The sequence below is a fragment of the Pelodiscus sinensis genome, chromosome 5, assembly GCF_052426305.1.
Source record: "Pelodiscus sinensis isolate ZL-2025 chromosome 5, ASM5242630v1, whole genome shotgun sequence".
Classification (NCBI taxonomy): domain Eukaryota; kingdom Metazoa; phylum Chordata; order Testudines; family Trionychidae; genus Pelodiscus; species Pelodiscus sinensis.
Window position 1 is genome coordinate 122427372 of NC_143056.1, and position 21054 is coordinate 122448425.

The 21054-nt window shown below is 42.4% G+C and overlaps 1 protein-coding gene across 6 annotated transcripts in view; it reads right to left on the reverse strand.

The window, feature by feature from the left end:
* The window catches only part of LOC102457209 (uncharacterized), a 159675-nt gene that overhangs the window by 60411 nt on the left and 78210 nt on the right, over positions 1–21054 (reverse strand). For 5 of the 6 annotated variants that reach the window (XM_075928293.2, XM_075928297.2, XM_075928295.2 and 2 more), the window contains one exon: positions 8631–8932. The gene's annotated coding sequence lies outside the window, so the exon portion shown is untranslated. Of the gene's footprint in view, positions 1–8630; positions 8933–12806; positions 12904–21054 lie in introns of all 6 variants that reach the window. The other variant, XM_075928298.2, reaches the window with a different exon arrangement.

The following is a 21054-nucleotide window of genomic DNA, read 5'->3' on the forward strand; positions in this document are numbered from 1 at the left end:
CATAGTTTGAGCCGGCTCTGCACCTGTGGATGTAGCAACTCACTTCATCAGCTACTTTGGGCTTGAGGATAGCTATGGTTGCCAACAACTTGCAACATCTGTCTGCTTCAGCAAAGAATGGTTACTTACCTTTTGTAACTGTTGCTCTTCAAGATGTGTTGCTCACATCCATTCCAATATGTGTGTGCACATGCACAATCGTAGGAAGAGGTTTCCCTGTCAGGCTGTTTATGGCACCTCTTGTGGTGACACCTCCCAGCGTCAGCTATATACCCCTGCTGACCCAATTCCTGCTTCAGTTCCTTCTTTCTGCCAGTGACTGTCACCGGAGCTTCTGACTTCTTGCTTAGCCAGTAGACCGTCCCTAGCATCACAGTCTTTAGTTCTTTTTTGTAGTGTGGATTAGCATTTTGTTTGCGATACCTTAGAGTAGTTAGAAGTCCCAAAGGACATACTACTTTAGTGTAAGATAAAATGCACCATGTGGGAAAGAAGAGTAAACAAGGGATGTGAAAGAGGACAGATGAGAAAACTTAAGACGTGTTTTTTGCATATGCCAGCTTTATGAAAATTTGTAGAAAGAGATAAGGCCTGGGGGAACAAAGGGAGTAGTGGATAGAGTAAGTCAGGGTTTAAGTTTGGATGGTCGTAAAGGTAAAGGCTACTAGGCAATGAAGATACTCGAAGTGGATGATGTGTCAGAAAAATGGGCTAGAAGATGTGCGACACAGGCAGACCAGGCACCAAGCTGATACCAAATTTCCCACGTCTAAATTGGACACTGACCGACGCATAGCTGGCATCAATCTGGCCCGTCTGTGTGAAGGCTAAAGAAGGTATCAGAATGATAAGAATGTGGTTAGCATTTAGACGTTAATGAATGCTTGAGAGCGGCTGCAGGCGGTAGTCTCACTTATACCCTCTCTTTACCAAAAACTGTATACTCTGAGCTTTTGTGATTATCCCAGACAAGACAGAGACATTAACGAGTGTGAAGTGCTGATCCCCAACAGCAGGTGTTATAACTGGCCCAATCAACAGAAGAGAGACTATTCTGGGATGTTAAATGGGAGAAATTATTATGTTTGTTCTGCTCTCCTCCCCTTGAAGAGGACTCATGCAAGTGGATTCCTCCCATCAGCGGAGTCTGCAGCTCAGAGAGCATGGCAGGTGTGGGGTAAAAACCACAAACAGAAAGATTTTAAGCATGAGCAAGAGAGCCCCAGCTGTTTAGCCTGGGTTAGCCCCCAAGGGCATATAAAGGGCCCTGAATACAGAAGCGTCTTAACTTTGTAAATAAAAAGATATTTATATATGTGTATATACATTTACCTGTTTTGACCTTGTAAGTAACATTTGTTTCCTTTTCCTACTTCATAAATTTTATATAGTTTAATAGAGGGTTGGCTACAAGGATAGTCTTTGGTGTAAGATCTAAGATGCAATGGACCCAATAAGTGGCTATTCTTTGGGTCTGAGTGTAACCCGAATATTGCTGTTATTCTTGGTACAATGGATCATCTATCATAAAGGTATGCCCACCTGGGTGGCAAGAGAGATCAGAATACCTAAGGAGACTGACTGTGATTCCACATTTAGGCTGTTAGTGCCCGAGGAGTTTATACTTGATAATTGGTTGCTGAAATCTGAGGCTGGCATTCACACTCTCAAGTCACTGAAGGCAGCTTTACAAGATGATCTGAGAAGTGTTTTAAAAGGACTTAATGAGGTTAAAGTTACAGCACTGCAAGAGGTTTCAACAGCCAGAAGGCAAGATAACTGGATTAGTATCAGCATGGTGGACAAAGAGAAAGGGCCAAATCTGTGAAATGTGATGTCGGAAGAAACAGCAGGATTTTGACACAGCCTCTAACACAGGGCCCACAGCCCGTCTGTTTGTGACCTGTGGTACAGTTTGGGTTTACGTGGGGCTCAACATGCAGCCGGGAGCGGAAACAATAAAGTAGTCAATATAATGGTCTTCTGTTGATATGTGTTTTAGTAGTTAAATTCCTGGACTGTCATTGCTCATTAAAAGTGCTGTCATATGGGTGGAAATCAGGTAAATATTGCATTTTATTGATATCCACAGAAATGACTTAAATGGGGCCTGTGTGTTTGTTTAGTCTTGCCTGAATCTTTGTATTCATGCCCATCAGTGTGAAAGAAGCTATTTGCATATATATTTGCATGTACATGCAACCACACTTAAGTTGCGGCCCTCGGCGTATGCTGTGGGTATCATGGTGGCCCCTGGGGCTTCCAGCATTGAGAATCCCTGCTCCAACATGTAGCTCAAAAGGTTGTTTGTTTGTTCCTCATTGCTGAACTTCTCCAGAAACCTGTCAGACTTTTTTCTTGCACTTGGTGCATGCACTGCCATTAACATTTTGCAGGGTGTCAGTGTTAAGGACATACAGCAGCTCTCTGCCATGTGGATTTCAGAGAAATCTTTGCTCCTAGTGTCACTTCTGTTCTTGATTTACCGAATCTCAGCAATAAGGGAGTGGCGGGAAGGGTTGGACAAATGCCTCCGAGAGCCAAAATAGCACTGTTCTCTCCATCTTCTAGCGCTTTTGTCTAAACCAACGTACTGACAAAATCCGAGTCAATGGAAGAGCCTCCTATAGGTTTGAGTACTACAACTTCTAGATTATTTTAGAATCTTTCCCTTTCCTCAACCCACTGTAGGCTATAAAAATGGGTAAACTCTTGTTGCTTTCAGTAGGCTAAGAATGAAATGCAAAATGGATAGGAGAGGGCGTGCTGACTTCATCTGTGTCAGATGAATTACTCAAGCGCTGTTTTTGACCTGTGACAGTTCAGCCTTGCATGGTGCAGATTACATCAAAATATTTTTAAGTGACTAATAATTGGGAGAGTAACTATATTCACTCTCCTCAATCTCACACAAAAGTTGAGTCATATTCCCATTATCCTTTCATACAACACCTCTCTCAAAGTGCTGGCAACTAATAGACTCTTAACTTAAACTGTCAAGGATGGATGACAATATTTTGGAATTAAGATGGGGGCCTACATTTTTACAGGTAACAGGGACCCCTTCTTCTCTTCCTTTATTATTTCTTTTGTGAGCGGATCCTGTTTCCTACCTCATTTAGCCATATTATACTCTTCTTGCACTCTTAATGTAGACTACCATGAAAAGGCTTTGATTTATTCTGACCCTGAGGGGACAGAAATGGCTATAGTCTATCCCTTCAGTGGGAAGGAACCCCAATCCTCAGGGAGTATAATCCTGGCAGGATATCTTCATTTGGATATAGGCCACCATTTTAATGTTCTCTTGCTCCTTAAGTCAACAGGTGACTAAGCCTTTGCTGTGATTACCCCTAGGGCAGGAATGGAAAAACTTTTTTCTATCAGTGGCCATTGACCCACCCAAAAAAAAAAAAAAATCAGTTGGGGGTCACATATAGCTCAGTGGAGTTGGGGGGGCCTAGAGGCTCAGGGATTTCCCTAGGCTCTGGGGTGGGGCCATAAATAAAAAATTCAGTGTGTGGAGGGGGCTCCAGTCTGGGGAAGGAGTTGAGTTGCAGGAGTAGTGAAGGTTCTGACTGGGGGTGTGGGCTCTGGGGGGGGAGATGAAGTGCAGGAGGGGGCTCAGGACTGGGGCAGGCTGTGGGCTCTGAGGCTGGGCTGGGAATGGAACAGGAGTTGAGATGCAGGAGGAGGTTCAGAGGGCAGGCGCCAGGAAGGAGTTTGGATGCAGAAGAGAGCTCATGGCTGGGGTGCAGGAGGTATGAAGGCTCTGGAGTGGGGCATGCAGTACAGGAAGGGCTCAAGGCTGGGGCAGGGTGTGGGCTCTGGCCGGAGCTAGAAATAGGACAGGAGGTTGGGGTGCAGGGCTCCAGGAGGAAGTTTGGGTGAGGGAAGGAAGCTCAGAGTTGCGATAGAGGCGGAGATGCAGGCTCTGGAAGGAAGAAGGGTGCAGAAGAGAGTTCCAACCTGAGACAGAAGTACAGAAGGGAGTTCTGGGTGTGGCCTCCAGCCAGGCGGCACTTACTTCACGTGGCTCCTGGTCAGTGGCACAGCAGGGCTAAGGCAAGCTCCCTGCCCACCATGGCACTGTACTGCTCCAGAAAGCAGCCACCATGTCCAGCCCCTAAGCATAGGAGGCAGGCAGCTTGAGCAGTGTGTGCTGCCCACATCCCCAGGTGCTGACCCACAGCTCCCATTGGCCTTGGTTCCCTGCCAATGGGAGCTGTGCTAGGGTCAGGGACAGCACACAGAGACCCCCTGATCATCATTACTCCTAGGGGCTGCAGGGAGATGCTGGAGAGCCAGCACACACAGTTCCAGGTCCGTGTGGGGTCACTAAGACTTTGGGCTCATGGCATTTAGCCTTGCCGCATGCTGGATGACATGAAGCAGTGACCAACAGGTTCCCCACACTTCCCCTAAGGCTTTTAAACTCACTTCCTAAGGGGGATTCATTTCAGCCCTTTCCAGCCCCTTTTAAAAGGAAATGCAGCAATACTGTATATTCCACACACGTATTCTGGTTTAAATGCTGTCAGGAATCTCATATCCTTTATTTTTATTAAATAATGCTCATTTATTTGAATTTTGGCTCTTTACTTTGTTTTATGGTGACCTGTTCTGTGACTTTTTTAAATGTATTATGTTTTTAACTGTTTGTACAAAGTTCCAAACACTTAGGCAGGTCAGGGGCTTTATAACTGAAAGCACTATCCGATATAGCATTGCCTCAACTACACTATAGTGTCTGCCTTGAATGAGATTTCATTTTGGACCAACAACCAGCACATGCCAATCATTTAATATTTCACAGTGTATATATCTAATTTAACATGATGACACTAAAACTGCCCATCTGTAGAAAAACCACATTCACCAATAACAACTAATGAAATTGATCAAATGTTAAAAGCAAGCTGCAATACACAGCATTATACAAGATGTAATTACAGTACATGTATTTTCAAAAGAATAAGTCACTGAAAGAATGTGGGTCACACAGAGAAAAGTAAAGACAGCAATGACTTTATAGACTAAAAGAATTAAATTAAAAATAGTGTTATAAACTCTTATTAACGAAAAATTGATATGTAACTTCTTACAAGAACTTTGAACAAATCAGGCTTTTAATTAGCATCCTGGTTTATATCAGAGAAATTCCTGCGAGGAAGCAAGAGTAAAAATATAATTTATTTAGGCACACCATCCACCATCATGAGATAGTGAAACATGAAAAGGGATTTCTAGAAACTATTTTAAAAACACAATCCAACATATAATTTGTAAACGTTTAACTGTCTAAGGTAAAAATTAATCCCTGCAATTTTCCTTTGAAGAACAGGCTTAACAAAGCTGGCCTCTACCATTTAATAAAGTGGAAAGGCTTACAGATCATTTATTTTTGCAGAGAAAAGAAAGATCTATACTGAACAAGACAGATCTGTATTCTTCAACTGTCTCTCACAATTGCTACCCTTCTCCAGTAAAACAATACCTTTCATTTATAAAGCTGCTATTAGCTATAACTGAGTGATTATCATGTGTGAGACATGGAATAAACACAGTTATGTAAAGCAACAATACAGTGCATGATACGCTAACTACTACAACTAAAAACTATCTACCTGAGCATAGGGCTAATAAAGGCTAAAATACTTAGATGTGGTTTTATCAAAGTACATAAAACTGATCTTCATGTCCATCAGGTCATATTCACAACAAGAGCAAATCATCAATGTTGGTGAAATTCTCTGACAGGTGTACTTTCTTTAAAGGCAAGCTCACTACCAAATTAGTGTTCCTACAGGAAGGAGCTCTAGACATAGAACAACAGAACACTAGAACTGGAAGGGATTTCAAGAGGCCATCAAGTCCAGTCCCGGGCCCTCATGGCAGGACCTAGTACCATCTAGACCATCCCTGGTAGATGTCTATCTTACCCACTCTTAAATATTTCCAGAGATGGAGATTCCACAACCTCCCTAGGCAATTTATTCCAGTGTTTAAACACCCCGACAGTTAGGAAGTTTCCTAATGTCCAACCTAAACCTCCCTTGCTGCACTATAAGCCCATTGCTTTTTGTCCTATCCTCAGAGGCCAAGGAGAACAATTTTCTCCCTCCTCCTTGTGACACCCTTTTAGATACCTGAAAACTGCTATCATGTCCCCTCTGTCTTCTCCTTTCCAAACTAAACAAGCCCAATTCTTTCATGTAACAAAATAACCTCACATTAAGAAAATCCTTCAAGAAGTGAAAGAACTGTACTATTATACACACTCAGGATATAAAAGGAAAAATCAAGATCTGTTTAGATGCCAAATGCAACGTTTGGGTACCTACTTACAATTCCATTATGCCCGACATGTTTTTAGTGCAGAGATACTCAGACCTGCAGGCAGTTCAGGAGCCAAATTAACAATCAACATTACCTGAAAAAGCCACACAAGTGTGAAACCAGTGTTTCATTTACCATACCACTATTCATATTTAAACAATGATAAGGTGAATATTTAGCTTCCATATAACTCTCTCAGCAAATAAGTTAAGGTGAAAGTTGACAACATAACTGGTTAATAACATACAAGCATCCTGATTGGTTAATTAAATCACAGTGCTTTAATATCAGAGGGGTAGCTGTGTTAGTCTGCATATGCAAAAGTGACAAGGAGTCCTATAGCACCTTATAGACTAACAGATATATTGGAGCATAAGCTTTTGTGGGCAAAGATGTGTTGCATCTGACAAAGTGGGTCTTTGATCACGAAAGCTTATGCTCCAATACATCTGTTAGTCTATAAGGTGCTACAGGACTCCTTGTTGCTAGTGCTTTAATATGTGCTACAAAAAGCATCAACAAGCCACATGCAGCTCACAACCCTCAGTCTGAGTATCGCTATTCTAGAGTATAGCCTTCAGTAGACCTTACCCATGTTTCAGAAAGAGATTAAAGCCTTGGCAATTTCCAAGTGCATTTGAGAGGGAGACAGGGGAGTGGACTAGGTACGCCACTGATTTGATCCAGGATGGCAATTCCTATAACTAAGGATACTGCTGTGTCTCACCGGAAAGGAACTCCCCACCCGGTGAGTTGCTAGCACAGCCTGGGAGAGGAAATAAGGATTGTGGTTCTCTGTGGAAAAACATGCGAAGGAGAGCTTCTGCTTCTCCAGAGACCACTGGTTTTGTAGCAAGCATCGGAAACATTTCCTCTACACAGATTTGTAAGACACTTTCCCTTTGGTTTTGTTATGGGCCTACCCATTAGCATTGCCCTAACTGTAAAAGTTGTCTTGGTATTTTTATTAGAAACCCTGGATGAGATGTTTTGAAAGCCAATAAGGGGCTGTAGCCACAGAACTCTCAGGGTAAGCCTACACTAGAAGCACGACATCAGCACAGCTTCACCGATGCAGCTGGACTTTGGCAACATGTCTGATAAAGACGCTGAATGCTGACAGGAGGGTGCTCCGCCTGCACGAGAGGCAGACGCTGCACTGGCAGAACATTTCCTGCCTACATAGCACCGGTGCGGACAGCACGTAGATTGCTGAACCTTGTGCAGCTCAAAGAGGTTCTTTTTCACATCCCTAAGCAAGGTATGTTAGATTGATTTAAGTGGTACTGCAGACCTGTGCTCATTGTGATTAAGTACTCTAGGTAAATCTGAAAGTCTGAGCCCCTCCTTTTAAGAACATTAAAACACCTGAACATTCAAGTTTTGGTTGGAGGTGAAACTTCATCATCCCCACATGCCCCAGCAGCCCCCCAACCTCATCCACTACAGCAGCTAGGCGTGAAGCTATAATATTGATTGGGGGGGGGGGGGGGGAGAGGATGTGCAAGCCATATAAATCGCCAGTACCACCACAGCATGCCACACTCAGTGAATGTGTTTTAACCAAATTCTGGCAACAGTTAAGTTATAGGGGAGCAAAAAAAGAAGATTCTGGTTTCAGATACTCTAAGGATGGTTATCACTTTAAAGAAGGAAGTAGTATTTATAGGGATGAACTAAGAAACAGAAGATCCTGTTTGCATGCGAATGTCACTGACCACCATCATCACCACACAAACAAAAGGAGAAAGACACAGGTAAGAACTTCAAAACACTTCAATGGCTATGGCGCACAAGTCCAATGGACATTTGTTGACACTTGTATTCCTAAATTCTCAGGCACTTTTGAAACTCTCGTCCACGAACTATGAAAATTTTTTACCCACACACCCAAAATTATATATACACACACAAGTGGCTTGTTAAAGCACCTGTTCCAATAATGTCACTAATAATGTAAGTTAAATGATGTAAGGAATTGGTGGTTTCTGGAGAAAAGTTTAAATCTCGTGTAGGATCATAAGTAAAAGTTGGCACAGTGATCTCATTTAGTATCCATTTCTCCACCTCACGAGGCAACGCAGTTGTCACACCTAGCAGTGTCTTGCAAAGTCCAAAACCAGAAGAGCAAGGGATTTTACAGGAAAAGACAGATATTCAGATAGCTGAGAAGAATCACAAACTATGAGTGACATCAGCTAATTCATTTAGTTCTTCCAGAAGCACCAGTTTCACATTTAGAAAAAGGTGGCACAGAAAAGCAATACCAACTTACACCAGGCTGGCCTTACCTGAGCTGGTTATTAGGTTCCGTGCTGCATCAGTTCAGGCTAAGTTGTCCTCTCCCGATTGGGTCCATTCAGTAGAAAATCCTTCCAGTTCCAAAATGTTCATCTACATGACTCTTAGAATTTTCTGTCCTGAGCGGTTACCTCCAGACTATCCAAGCTCTGTTCGCTCTCAGTCTCACAACACACACTCCCAAAATCAATTCAACATCTCTTCTCTCTGGTGTGCCTCCACACAGGCAGCCTCAGAAAATGCAGCCACAGAAGGTGCCACTATAAAGAGTTTCTTCCCTCTGTCATGCTCACTGCAAAGAAAACAAGAAGAGGTCCATCAGCTTTTTGTTTCTTGCACCATAGATACATTTGTCACAAAATGAAGATCTATTTGAAAAACAAACAAAAAAAGTGATAAACATTCTAAATCAACCTAGCTACTGAGTGGCCCTCCTTCCTCTCAGTGGGCCACTAGATTGTTGTAACCAAGAGAGACAGGGTAGTTTTGCTAACTAGAGTTTGTGAGGTGTGCTGATTAAAGATGATGGGCAAGGGAAAAAAATAGCAAAGGGTGAATCCTCAACTGGCCAAGGGGGTTGGATTACATGCCTCACTAAGTCTTTTCCATTTCCAATATTCTCTTCTTTGTGGATGCACAGGACCTAGATATGTTTGTGCATCCAAACAGCTGTTAAAGCCAGTGGGCAGTGATGCAGTTGCTCAGCCAGAAATTTCACAAAGCAGGGGGCAAACAATTAGCCATACATTTAGATCTTCAAGGCTACATACACAAATAGACCTTTTAAAAGAGTCCTGACCTCATTTTGTTCAGTTAGTTTTCTTTTTTTTTCCTCATAACATATTCTGTGATCATTTTTAAGTCTCTCGGTTTTCAAATTGTGCTGCTTTCCCTTCTGGTTTGAGATGCCAGGCACATCCTGCTTTCAGTGCTGCGGCACAAACAAATGCCCCACATTGCTTTATATTAATAGAGAGATTGGCTTGTTAAATGGCATTTTGTTTAGGATTAGGGTGCAATTTTGTGATCTGACCAGACATTCTGAGTGCAATAAAACACACTTAATGGGCCTACAGCCACATGATGTCATTTGGCTGTAATTTATTTATGCAGAGAAGCTCAGTTCAATCACAGCATCTCATTTTCAGTGAGGTCCTGAGTTTTACCCTATTTTCTGGCATGGGTAACTGATTTATGAGGTCAAGTGGATTTATCTGCAGGTCTCAAAGTGAGTTAGCCCATGGAAACAGTAAGCACATACTATACAATATCACCCTCAGTCAGCCTCTTTGCAAACATTTCCCATGCTTATAGTATGCTCCCATTTCCGTTGCAGGGGGAGAGAGGAGGAGAAAGAAAAGGAATTTTGCAATGTGCAACGACGATCAGCAGATTCAGGCTACCTCAAAACAAAGACTGTGGGAAAGGGAGGGATGAAAAAATATATTTCAAAAAATGGTGGGGTTCACGCAAAGAATACACAGAGCAGCCTCCTCTTGCTCATATCATTGAGTCTCCACTTGAGTGGCTCTGCTGATCTTACTGTACTAATATGGCCCAGGGAAAGAGATGGCTTTAAATGAAAGCTAGATTCTTCAAGAAGAGCTGCTAGCTATTTTCTTGTTGAGAGACTCCGACAAAAATTCTTCCACAGCTTCTATTTTAAACCTTAGAGAGAATAAACAAATACCAAAATAAAACCACTGCTTTGGGTTTTCCCCCCCCTGGAACACGTCCTTTGGTTTATGAAAGTTTCAGATATGGATTTTTTTTGATGCCTCATTATATAAAATGATTTTTACTTGTCCCCATTAAAATATCAGAATCAGACAGGAAAAAGTAAAGGATTATAAGCTTTTGGGGAAGGCTTCTAATATCTGCAATAGAAGACAGTGAAACCAACAATAATTCCCCTGTCTCCCCACACACCCTTTTTTGGAATGAAAAATGCATATTGAACTTGAGTGGGAAGGAACTGTGGCCTTTAAAAGTCAGATTTTTCTTGCTTAAGACAAGATGAAAAATAAATTTCTCTAACTGCAAACTTAAGCTTCCTGAAATATTGTCCATTCTTCATTATATACTATACCATGTGCCCAAGGAATGCAAACATATCAGGCCAATACAAAGTGAGACTGGCAACTGATTTACTACAACATCCACCAAGCATTTTAATTGTCTATTACATAAACGAGCAAAGTGAATTAAACATCACTGATTCACATCTTCAGTGCCAGTTGTGAATTTGTAAGCATCAAGTCATAACACAAGCTAGCCTTTTGTCTGCCAGCTCAGACACACCCAACTATTTCATCTCATCTACAGAAGAATAATAAGAGGCAAGTAAAATTAACAGCCTGCCAAAACCACACACAATTCCCAGAATGCATTCCTCCTGTAGATCCATTTGGTGTGGACTGAAGAGAGCGGAGAAATAGGTCATATTACTTCCTCCAAAATCCCAACTCACGTCATTTGCATGTTACTGCACACAGCAGCATCTGGTAACACAGTAAGGCCATGTCTTCACTACAGGGAAGATTGACGCTGGCACAATTGATCTTCTGGAGTTCAATTTAGCAGGTCTAGTAAAGACCCGCTAAATCAAACTCAGAGGGTGCCCCCGTCGGCACCAGTACTCATGCTGCTCGCATGGAGTAAGGGAAGCTGACAGGAATGTTTGCTCCCATTAACCTCCCCCTGTGGAGATCTCACAGAAACGCAAATTAAGGTACGTTGATTCCAGCTATGTAATTAACATTGCTGGAGTTGCTTATTTTAATTTGACTTTCCAGGAAAGTATAGGCAAGGCCTCACTTTCACTAGATAGGAAAAGGAACTACAGCCTACCTGCTTTCTGCCTCCATAACTGAACACACAATTAGTGACTAAGTGACGTGACAGCCACTAACAGGCTAACACCTGTGACTAAAATAGAGTTCTCCCGAGCTAAAAGCTTTAATCTACTCTGTCTGCACTGAAGAGCCATGCTCTCTAGTTGAACGCTGTAACAGACTCTCACCCTGTGTGGATCTGGCTACAGAGGGGATCATTTACACACTGAAGAAGGTGACACAGGAATTCCTAAAACACCCAACTCCTGACATCTCAGAAACATTGGTCTTTTTGTGAGTTCGCAAGGGACTATCATAGAGCACCTGGGAAGAAGAGCCCAACAGATTTTTTTTATATGTACCCACAACACATCTATATTCTAGAAGACTGTCACCTACAGAAAGCAAAAATGCATTATTGTTGCCAGAATCCTGAGCCCTTTTTATGACTAGTGGGTCATGAGAAAGGGAAGCCACTAAAAACAGACATAATACAAACAAATAATTAGTGGTCTAGAGAAAACATATTGGGAGCACTGGTTTCCCTAGTCTCAGAATACAAAAAAAATGGCTAACAGTCAATAGGGAATTCAAAAATAGGTAAGAGTAAGTAGTTTAGCCACACCTAGTGTGAAAAAGTGTCAAACTGGTTGCCATAAGATATTATGGAAGCCAAGAATTTAGCAAGGCTCAAAAAAGAATCAGATTGTTAAACTGATATTTGGAATTTAGAATTTTCATAATTAATGACAATAAAAGGTTTAGAAGGACTATTAAACTTTGTGCTTTAGAATTTAAGCACTCTGCCTAACAGAGATCAGAAAGATCAATGAGGGATACAGATTAGTTCCATGGTCCCTAACCCGGTGCCCGCGGGCGCCATGGCACCCGCCGGGCCCTTTACATGTGCCCGCAGAGCAATCTGGGCTGGCCTCGCCCCTGGGCATGCGGCAGGTGCCAGCCCCGGGCGCATGGCCAGCCCCGGGCGCATGGCCGGCCCCGGCCCCGGGCGCGCGTACCGGTGCCGACCCTGACCGCTGCCCCCAGGTTCGCTGGGCATGCCCTGGCCCCGGCACATGCCCTTGCCAGCCCTGGTGCCAGCTTTGGCCCCGCCCCCGGGAGCACCACGCGGAACCTGGGCAGCCCCTGCCCGGGATCGCAGCACATGCCGCTGCCGACCTTGGGCATGCGGCTCATGCTTGGCCCTGCCCCCAGTCACGTGGCCTGTGAGTGGCCCCGCCCCCATACGCGCAGCGCGTGAGCGGCCCTGCCCCCAGGCACCCGGCAGCCCCAAAACGTTGGGGACCACTGGATTAGTCCATAGGTACTTACTGCTACGTTTACACCCTCTTCTGTGGCACATAGTTCTGCAGTCAGCGAGGTGACACTACACGGACCACTTTTATGATCCAGTCTAGCAATTATGTTCCTATGAAAATACACATTTTAAATTAGCTTTTCCCCACCAAGCCACCCTCATTCTTCAGAGATGACCTTAAAAGACTTAATAATCAACAATGCATGCCAAAAATGGATCCCACATACTCAAAGTATCACACTCATTTTCTAGTATACAAAGTATAATTTTCATATTTGGCTGTCTCGACTGAAGAGGGGTGGGTTTTTTTTGTTTGTTTTGGGTTTTTTTTGCTGGCAATACCTCAGATTTCCATTGCCTTTATATTATTCTTCTGGCTACTAATATGCTGATTCTGGTTAACTCTCTTCTTTTTAAACCCCAAGTAATCATATCAAGTAATAGAAAATGTAAGGGAAACCTGTGGAGTTAAATCCAAAATTTCAATTGTAATCAGAAATGAGCTCCCAAAGTTCTGAAAACTTAGCATAGCCCTGAAATATACAGCATCAGCATATGAGACTCTTCAGAATTCTTTAAACTATTGCTTCAACAATTTTGACCCGCTATAAATCCTAAAATTACTTGAATTGCTAGAAAGAATAGAAGACAATTATTTTTATTTATTTTGTGCAAATTAAGCCCTTTTTACTATGCAACGGAAAAAGTTAAATGAAGTACATACAATAAATCAATTTCTTGTTTTTTGTATGTGACTCTTGTACAAAAAGGAGAGAAATGATTGTCTAAAATATAGGAAAATGTGGTTGTAAAATGACCATCTGGCAAGGAAAGTGAAGGATAGATATACTACATACCTAATTTATTTTTTAAACTGACAAAATTTCAGTAGTGTATTTGCCAAGCAGAAGAGTCTATTGAGCAGAACTTGCAAACCTATACCCTATGTTATTTTGGCTTTTTTTAATTTAAAAAAATCTTGGCCAAGAGCATCTTACAATTCATGCCAGCATTTTAAAGCAATCATAGCCAACAGTGTTTCCTGTAAGCTGAGCGCTTAGGCAGCCACCAAGAAGACATTCAAATGCATTCGCTCGTCAACTAAATTAATCCACCTCAATGAGAGCCATAAGCTGTGTTGATGGGAGAGTATCTCCTGTCACGATAGCGTAGCACAGGTGATGCTTTAAGTTGATGCAAGTTATCTCGACACAAGTTATGCAGACCTATGTAACTTAATCAGTGTAACTTACATCAACCTTCAGCATTAATGTGGAAAAGGCCCAAGAGGGTAAATTCAGCACCATTTGCCAGCCGCACACACTTATTTTAAAAAAATAAAGAAATTAATTTAGCATTTTGTGCATTTCTTAAGTACCACTCCTGAAGCTTCCTGCACAGTTTATTCATGTCAGATGCTGCTGTCTCCCTACCTCCCACAAGCTTCTTTAGGATCAATACCACTGCTGGGTTGCACTTGATTTCTATCGGGAAGTACCAGTTTGTGCACTTACAAATACAACCTCTGACTTCACTGTGTGAAAGTGAACATGCCGCCCCTCTTTTCAGAATACCTTGAGAGAGGGACTGAAGCAGGGACACTGAAGCAGGGTTTACAGAGCACAGGATCCCTCTCACACAGCTAGCAGATGGTTCTCTTTCCATATACTAGAGAATCTCAGTCCTGGAAATTTCCCAGCTCCTCAAGGCAAACAGCCCTTTGACTGTCTTAATAAAACATCTTTGTTGCTAGGTCTGTGGGAGCAGAAATAGATTACAGAACATGACACAAAAACAGTCTTGTTAACCCTTCTTGGAAGCATGATGTGCAGGCCTAGACTATGTGCTGCAGGAAAGCTATTATTGCCTGATAACTAGTACCATCCCATGCTGCCCAGTCTAACTATAATGCCTGATGTGGTGATGAAAATATTAACAGATTAAGTAAGGTGCACAACCACTTTAGAGAGATTTCTGGCAGAGAGGTGCTCACATGCAAGAAATCAGGCGTAAACTAAAGAACACTAGCAAAACCATCACACATAAATCCCTCTGTTTTATTACTGTTTACCAGGGAAGGCCATTGAAAGAAAGTGTATAAGTTTAATCACAATATTTTTGGGATGGAAGGTGGAAGACTAAGGAGTCTTGGAGAGAAAGCAAAACAATGGCTAAAAATATTTGCTTTAGTTTGACAGTAAATTGGAAACACTCACGCACTAGATAGGAGTGCTCTGCCAATTATTTATAATTACAAAAACAAAATGTAGTAAATCAGCTTGATTGCGAGGTCAGGTATTCCCCACCCCTTGCTTGGAGGAATGTGTTATGATTACAGACTTGTAGAATAGACGCAACCAAAAACAAAAATCCATCTTCACATGTGGGAAGGACAGGATGTGAATTCTGGCCTTTAGACTTAAGATCACTTCACTGTCCCCCTTAACTCCTCGATATACAGAATGAAAACATCCCATTTCTCTCAGCAAGCACTTGTGTTGCTCGCTGTGCCTGACTTTCTGCTAGGAGCCAGAGGACTGCAATGAATTCCACTTACAATGGCAGCTCTCTGGAGGCAGGCAGCTGTGCCTCTTGAGCAGAGAACAGTTCCAAAAGCTCCATGACACGATTCTCACTAATTACTGCCAATGGACCATAAATGCTATTGATCAATGGAAAGTTCTCTGATTTTCATAAGCAGTGTGCATAACCAGTTAGCATCCCAATTCAATTACAACAGAAAAGCCGTTTCTTTTTCCTTTCTGACGGAAAGAAACGCCATCCTCCAACTCACGTGACATCAATTATTTAGTAACTGAATTAAAGCAGGAGATTGAGGTGCATTGAGGTTTGGGAGTATGACAAAGCTCTGGGAAACAACTGCTCAAGTGTGGAGAGGGAGAAGGGTCTTGCGTGTGGAGAGGGAGAAGGGTCTTGCGCAATAAGGACATCCACATTGCTTGTTTTGCACAAAAACGGCTCGACTAGATTATGCAAATGAAGTGTGACAAAATGCTAATCAGAGCTTCATTTGCATACACTCTGCCAGCAAAAAGCCGGCAGTGTAGACATAGCCTCAGTGTCCCATTTCCCCCCTCATTGTACACTTGAAGTTATCTGGAGAGGTGGGATGGACAAATTGGAGAAAGCCCAGTGGAGAATAATAAAAGTGATAAAAGAGGTAGAAAATCTAACCTGTGAGAAAAGGTTAAAAAAAATAGGCATGTTTAGTCCAAAGAGAAGAACGAGGAGTTGGGGGGGAGGGACCTGATAATTGTCTTCAATTATGTTAAGGGTTGCTATAAACAGAACTGTGATGAATTGTTCTCCCTGTCCACTGGAGGTGCAGCAATGGCGATTGCAGTAGGAAGTTAGTTTGGTACAACTACATCACTCAGAAGATGTGAAAAATCCATACCCCTGAACAATTCAATCAAACCAACCTCACCCTTCATGCTAGGTCGATCAGAAAATTGTCCTATAGATCTAGTTACCACCTCTCAAGGCAGAGGCTTACATCCTATCAGCATGGGTAGCATCTTCACCAAAGCACTATAGCTGCACCACTGAAGTATTTTAAGTGTAGACAAGCCCTTATTGTTAGAAAGTGTTTTGTAATATCTAATCTAAGGGTAGTTAAGCTCTGTAATAGTCTCTCAAGGGAAGCAATGAAATCCCCATCACTGGCAGTCTTTTAAAATAGTTTACCCAGCACCTGTCAGGGATAGTCTAGGTTTACTTGGCTCTGTCACAGCACAGGGGGTTTAACTGAATGACTTCAAGGTCTTTCCAGCACTACATTTTGTAGAGTCCTCTATCAGGGCAATTATGCCTCCAGCACTCGAGGTCTCATTTTCTTCCCTCTAAAGCAAAGGCTGGGGAAGGAAATGACAGCCCGAGCACCGTCAGTAGTCTCCATGCTATGCGGAATGGCCCCCACTTCCACCAGTGTATCAAATAATAATCAAGAGATCCAAGGCACCTTAGGAACAACTGAAATGACTGACAACAAATATGAATGTAAATGAACTGTTCCTTAGAAGAGAATCTCAAACTTGCTCAAAGCCTTACACCCTCAAACCTTGGTCCGGGACATTGTCACACAAGAATCAGAATGCCATGTAAGAAATGTTACACGAATGTTCATTTGTAAAGCTCAGTATTCTCTTCAGAACTCAGACTGGTTCAGGGAAGGACAGTTTACAGAAGCTGCTTTCTCCAGAGAACCCTTGTGCAGAGCAATGCGGACACTAAGTGAACCTTTTGCACTTTTCGGTGACTACAGCCTCTCAATTCTGCAACACCAAAACCTCTCTCCCCCCTGCTCTTAAATTAGCCTCTGTCATTCACAGGTCTCCAGATTTGACTCTCTCGTCACTGGCTTTAAACAGAACCTAATAATCAAGTGACATCTGTTTTACCAAGAGTATAAAAAGGAACTTCTTGGTTCAGCCAGGAAGCACAAAGGGTTTTGGTATTACATCAAGTGTTCTGCTTCTTGACTGAAAATATCCACAATAGGCTTCAGTGGAGACTAGATTACAGGAGACTCTGCAGCTTCCTCTCAGCGAGGCAATGAATCTTAAACTTATTCATATGACTACAGATGAAGGGAAGACAGGGGTATGATAGTGATATGTTCATGCTCCCAGGATATGGGTTTAAAAAAATTAAGATGATTTCTGCCACTGTAAAGGAATTTCTTAACACTCTTTAGAAAAGTTATTCAATATTTGGCAAGCCATTTGCTTTTGAAGGCAATGCATGTGTTTGAAAGAGGCATATGAAGATAATGTTTTTATAATAAGCAGGCTTTGCAGACATTGATTTTTATGATGGACACAGATATCCATCCTTATTCTGAAGCATTTTAAAAATTTTAATCCATTTACATTTTCCTTGTTATGGAAAATGAGGGGGTCAGACTAATTGGTAAATGACACATTCAAAAAGTTAAAACAGAAATTGCCAGTGTCACACGTCAGAATATACACAGCAAATATCCTTAAATCAAGCTCTGCTAAGTTCTCAAGCAGTGTTGTTGTGACATTGCTAATCTGTAAATTTCAGTCATTGTGTATGGTAATATTTTGGGGGCAGGTTGTGGATGCACAGTGACACTATCCATAAAAATCGAGTCCTTGCAAGGCTCCCTATAAACTGCTGATTTATTGCTCTTGGAGGTGTTGGACACAATTTGGCTTTGGTTGCCAGAAAGTAAAGCAGTGTTGGAGCAGGCCAGGCTGGAAAAGCTGCAAGAAAGGGGCAGACAGAGTGTATTGGAAGTGCAGAGTAGTCTCTAGGTTCAGCAGCTGTTGAGTACAAAAGGTTCAATCCAGGGAGACAGGAAGTTTAGGGGGAAGTTGAGGTGGCCTCTAAGACCTGTAGAGCTAATGGAGGACTCAGTGAAGCACGATCAACCCAGCAGTGGTAATGCCAGGACTTGACATATAAGGCAAGTGACAGAGGAGAGCAAAGTGCGTCTGGGAGAGGAGAGTACAGAATCACATTAGCATTCTGGAACCAACATGTTACAAACTTATATAAGACCAGACTGTGAAAGCAAACTACCTTCTAACTTACATTTTTCAGAAGTCCCTTCAAGCAGCATCTTCAGAACCAACATGATGAAGACACAAACAAGGAACACAGAAAGCTTGAGACTGCAGAGGATCCATTTCTCACATAACTATAGTTTTCCACAGCCTCAGTATTTGACAGGTGTGTACAGTAACAAAAGTGGGATAAAGCAATTCAGTGTGGACCATATGTGCATTTCACTCCCTACAATAGGGTTGTTTTCAACTTAAATAAAGCTTTCCGGGAGTGGGTAGAAATGTGTAAGAAAGGGTTAGATGGAAATGAGGTATTGTTCTCAGATGACTAAAAATGTCTCCCTTAGCTGTTATAGCGGATGTGTCACCACACAAGACATGCAAGATACAAATATAAAGACAGGCATGCTTGGTGATGCCTGTCACCTACAGCTAGAGAGCTATAGATAGCCTGAAGATGTATCTTCTATTCTTTAGTCCAATATAAACAGAGTCTAACAAACTCCTCCCCTGCTTGACTAACCGGCCAGCGCCTGTAAGAGAAAGTGGCAGTGTTTTGCATACACCACTCTCTCTGACAGGGAAGAGAAAGTTAGTCTTTTAGGTGCTGTCTATAGGTGAAGAGGGGCTCTGAAGTCAAGTTTGTTTACTGGCCTTATTAGAATCATAGAATTATAGAATTCTCATCCACTGTAACCCCCAGGTCCTGTGGGTTATTTTCTGTCTTGCTGTGCCATGCATTGACTATTTCCTTCAATTGCTCCCAACTTTCAGACACTGAAAGGTGCTGAGCACTTGTCTTGTCATAGGTTGATCACCCTCAACTGCTATAGGCTCAGCCCTTTTCTGAAGAAGCTTTATACTTTGCTGGATTGTGTCCCAAACCATCAACAGTAAATGAACAAGAACGTTGCTGGTTTGTTTTTAAAGAAAGCACAAGATAACAGCAGGGGTATAAGCGCCACAGTCTTCTCTTGGACCTAAAACTGCAGGTTTTGAATTGACACTTTGAAATTTTTTTTTTAAGGAACAGGGGGGTATTTTAGAGAATGCTGCGTAATGGAAGGACTCTGCAGAGTGAAGACCAGTGCTAGTTTGCTCTTTATAATCAGATTGCAGAGTCACTATGATGAGTCACTTTCTAAGTAGAATTACATAAGCAAACCCCAACAGTTAAGGTCCTCTCCATTAAAAAGCCTATTTCCTAGCAATGAATATTTTAGGCCCTGGTCTGATTGTTTATATACACAATAGAAGTCAAGATTGTGAATCCATAATCTGCCATTTAACAATGTAGCTAATGTTCAAGGTGCAGAGATAGCTCAGACAAGGCCCCATTCAGAGAGCTCCTGTATGGTAACAGCAACCTTATTTTTTTAAGCCTAAGGCTGGTTTGCCTATAACTCCTGAGGCAACTGCGAAGTTCCCAATGAGATGTAATGGTAGAGTATGCTGCAATATTGCTAGGAATCACGTACCATCCTTCCCTTGATAATTTAATCTTGGAGGATCACCTTATGGGCACCAGCTTCATTGGTGGAGTAGGTGACTGTAAACTGGCTACCAGATTGTTTTACAGGGACACAGTTTTATTTATTGTTTTATAGAATGGGTTGTTTATTCTCACCCATGTCTTGTGTATCAGCACAAAGTAAGCAGGGACCCTCATAGTTCATTTTACATGGGCCCTCAAACACCTCAATTGCATGAACTGAGGAATTTTACTCCCATGGCCTAAAGAAGGCTCTCAAACCTACTTTGACCATGTTGGGCATCTCAGAAGAGAGATCAAGAACTGAGTAAGAATAGGACATCTCCCGAGAAACTAACGAGGTTCAACAATTCTATTTGATTCTGCAACACACGAAAGGACATATGTTTCTATATCCTGGAAGGCTGCTACCCCCTCACTGGTCAGTTGTAACACTAAGCTTTACAAAGATGGCAGTCTATTTCAAGTGAATAAACCAAAAAGTTGTAGGTTAAGTTTGGATTATTAGTTCTTTTCCACAAGCTCCTAAGCACCACAGGAAACAGACTGTGGACTCTTCCTTTCCTCATCCAAGAAGGCACCTTTCCAAGACAGGGATATCAAGATCATGGCTGTTTGAGGCAGAAATTGACTTTTCCTTTGAATGTATTCCTCCCCCTCCCTTTTAAATCCTCCATTAGATACTCCCACTGCAGATGTCATAATGGGTCAATGGTCTCCTGATTTGCAGCTAAAATAGTCTACTTCTCTAAAACTGATCAGTTACTACTCCAGCATGTGCACTGAGGAATGAACTGTGCAGCATGCTAAAGAGGCTAAGGGTATGTCTAAACTGCACACTTATTTTGAAATAAGCTATTCCGGAATAGTTCTTCCGAAATAGCTTATTTTGAAATAGCACGTCTATTAAGGATGTTAAGTCGCGGTTAATTGACTAGTCGAGTAGTTGACTAGTTGATAGGCACTTCCACATTCCTCCGTTGAAATGTACAAGGGCCCCCTCTTGTACTTTTCAAAGGAGGAATGTAGAACTCCGCCTGCAGCCTGGGGCCAGTGGGAAGTTCCGCTGACTCTGGGCTGCACTCATGTGCCAGCTTTGAAATGTACAAGAGTCCCCAGCAGGGACTCTTACGCATTTCAAAGCCATGGAGCCCAGGGTCAGCGGGGTACTCAGAGTCCCCCACTGACCCTGGGCTCCATGCTGCACTGCAAGCC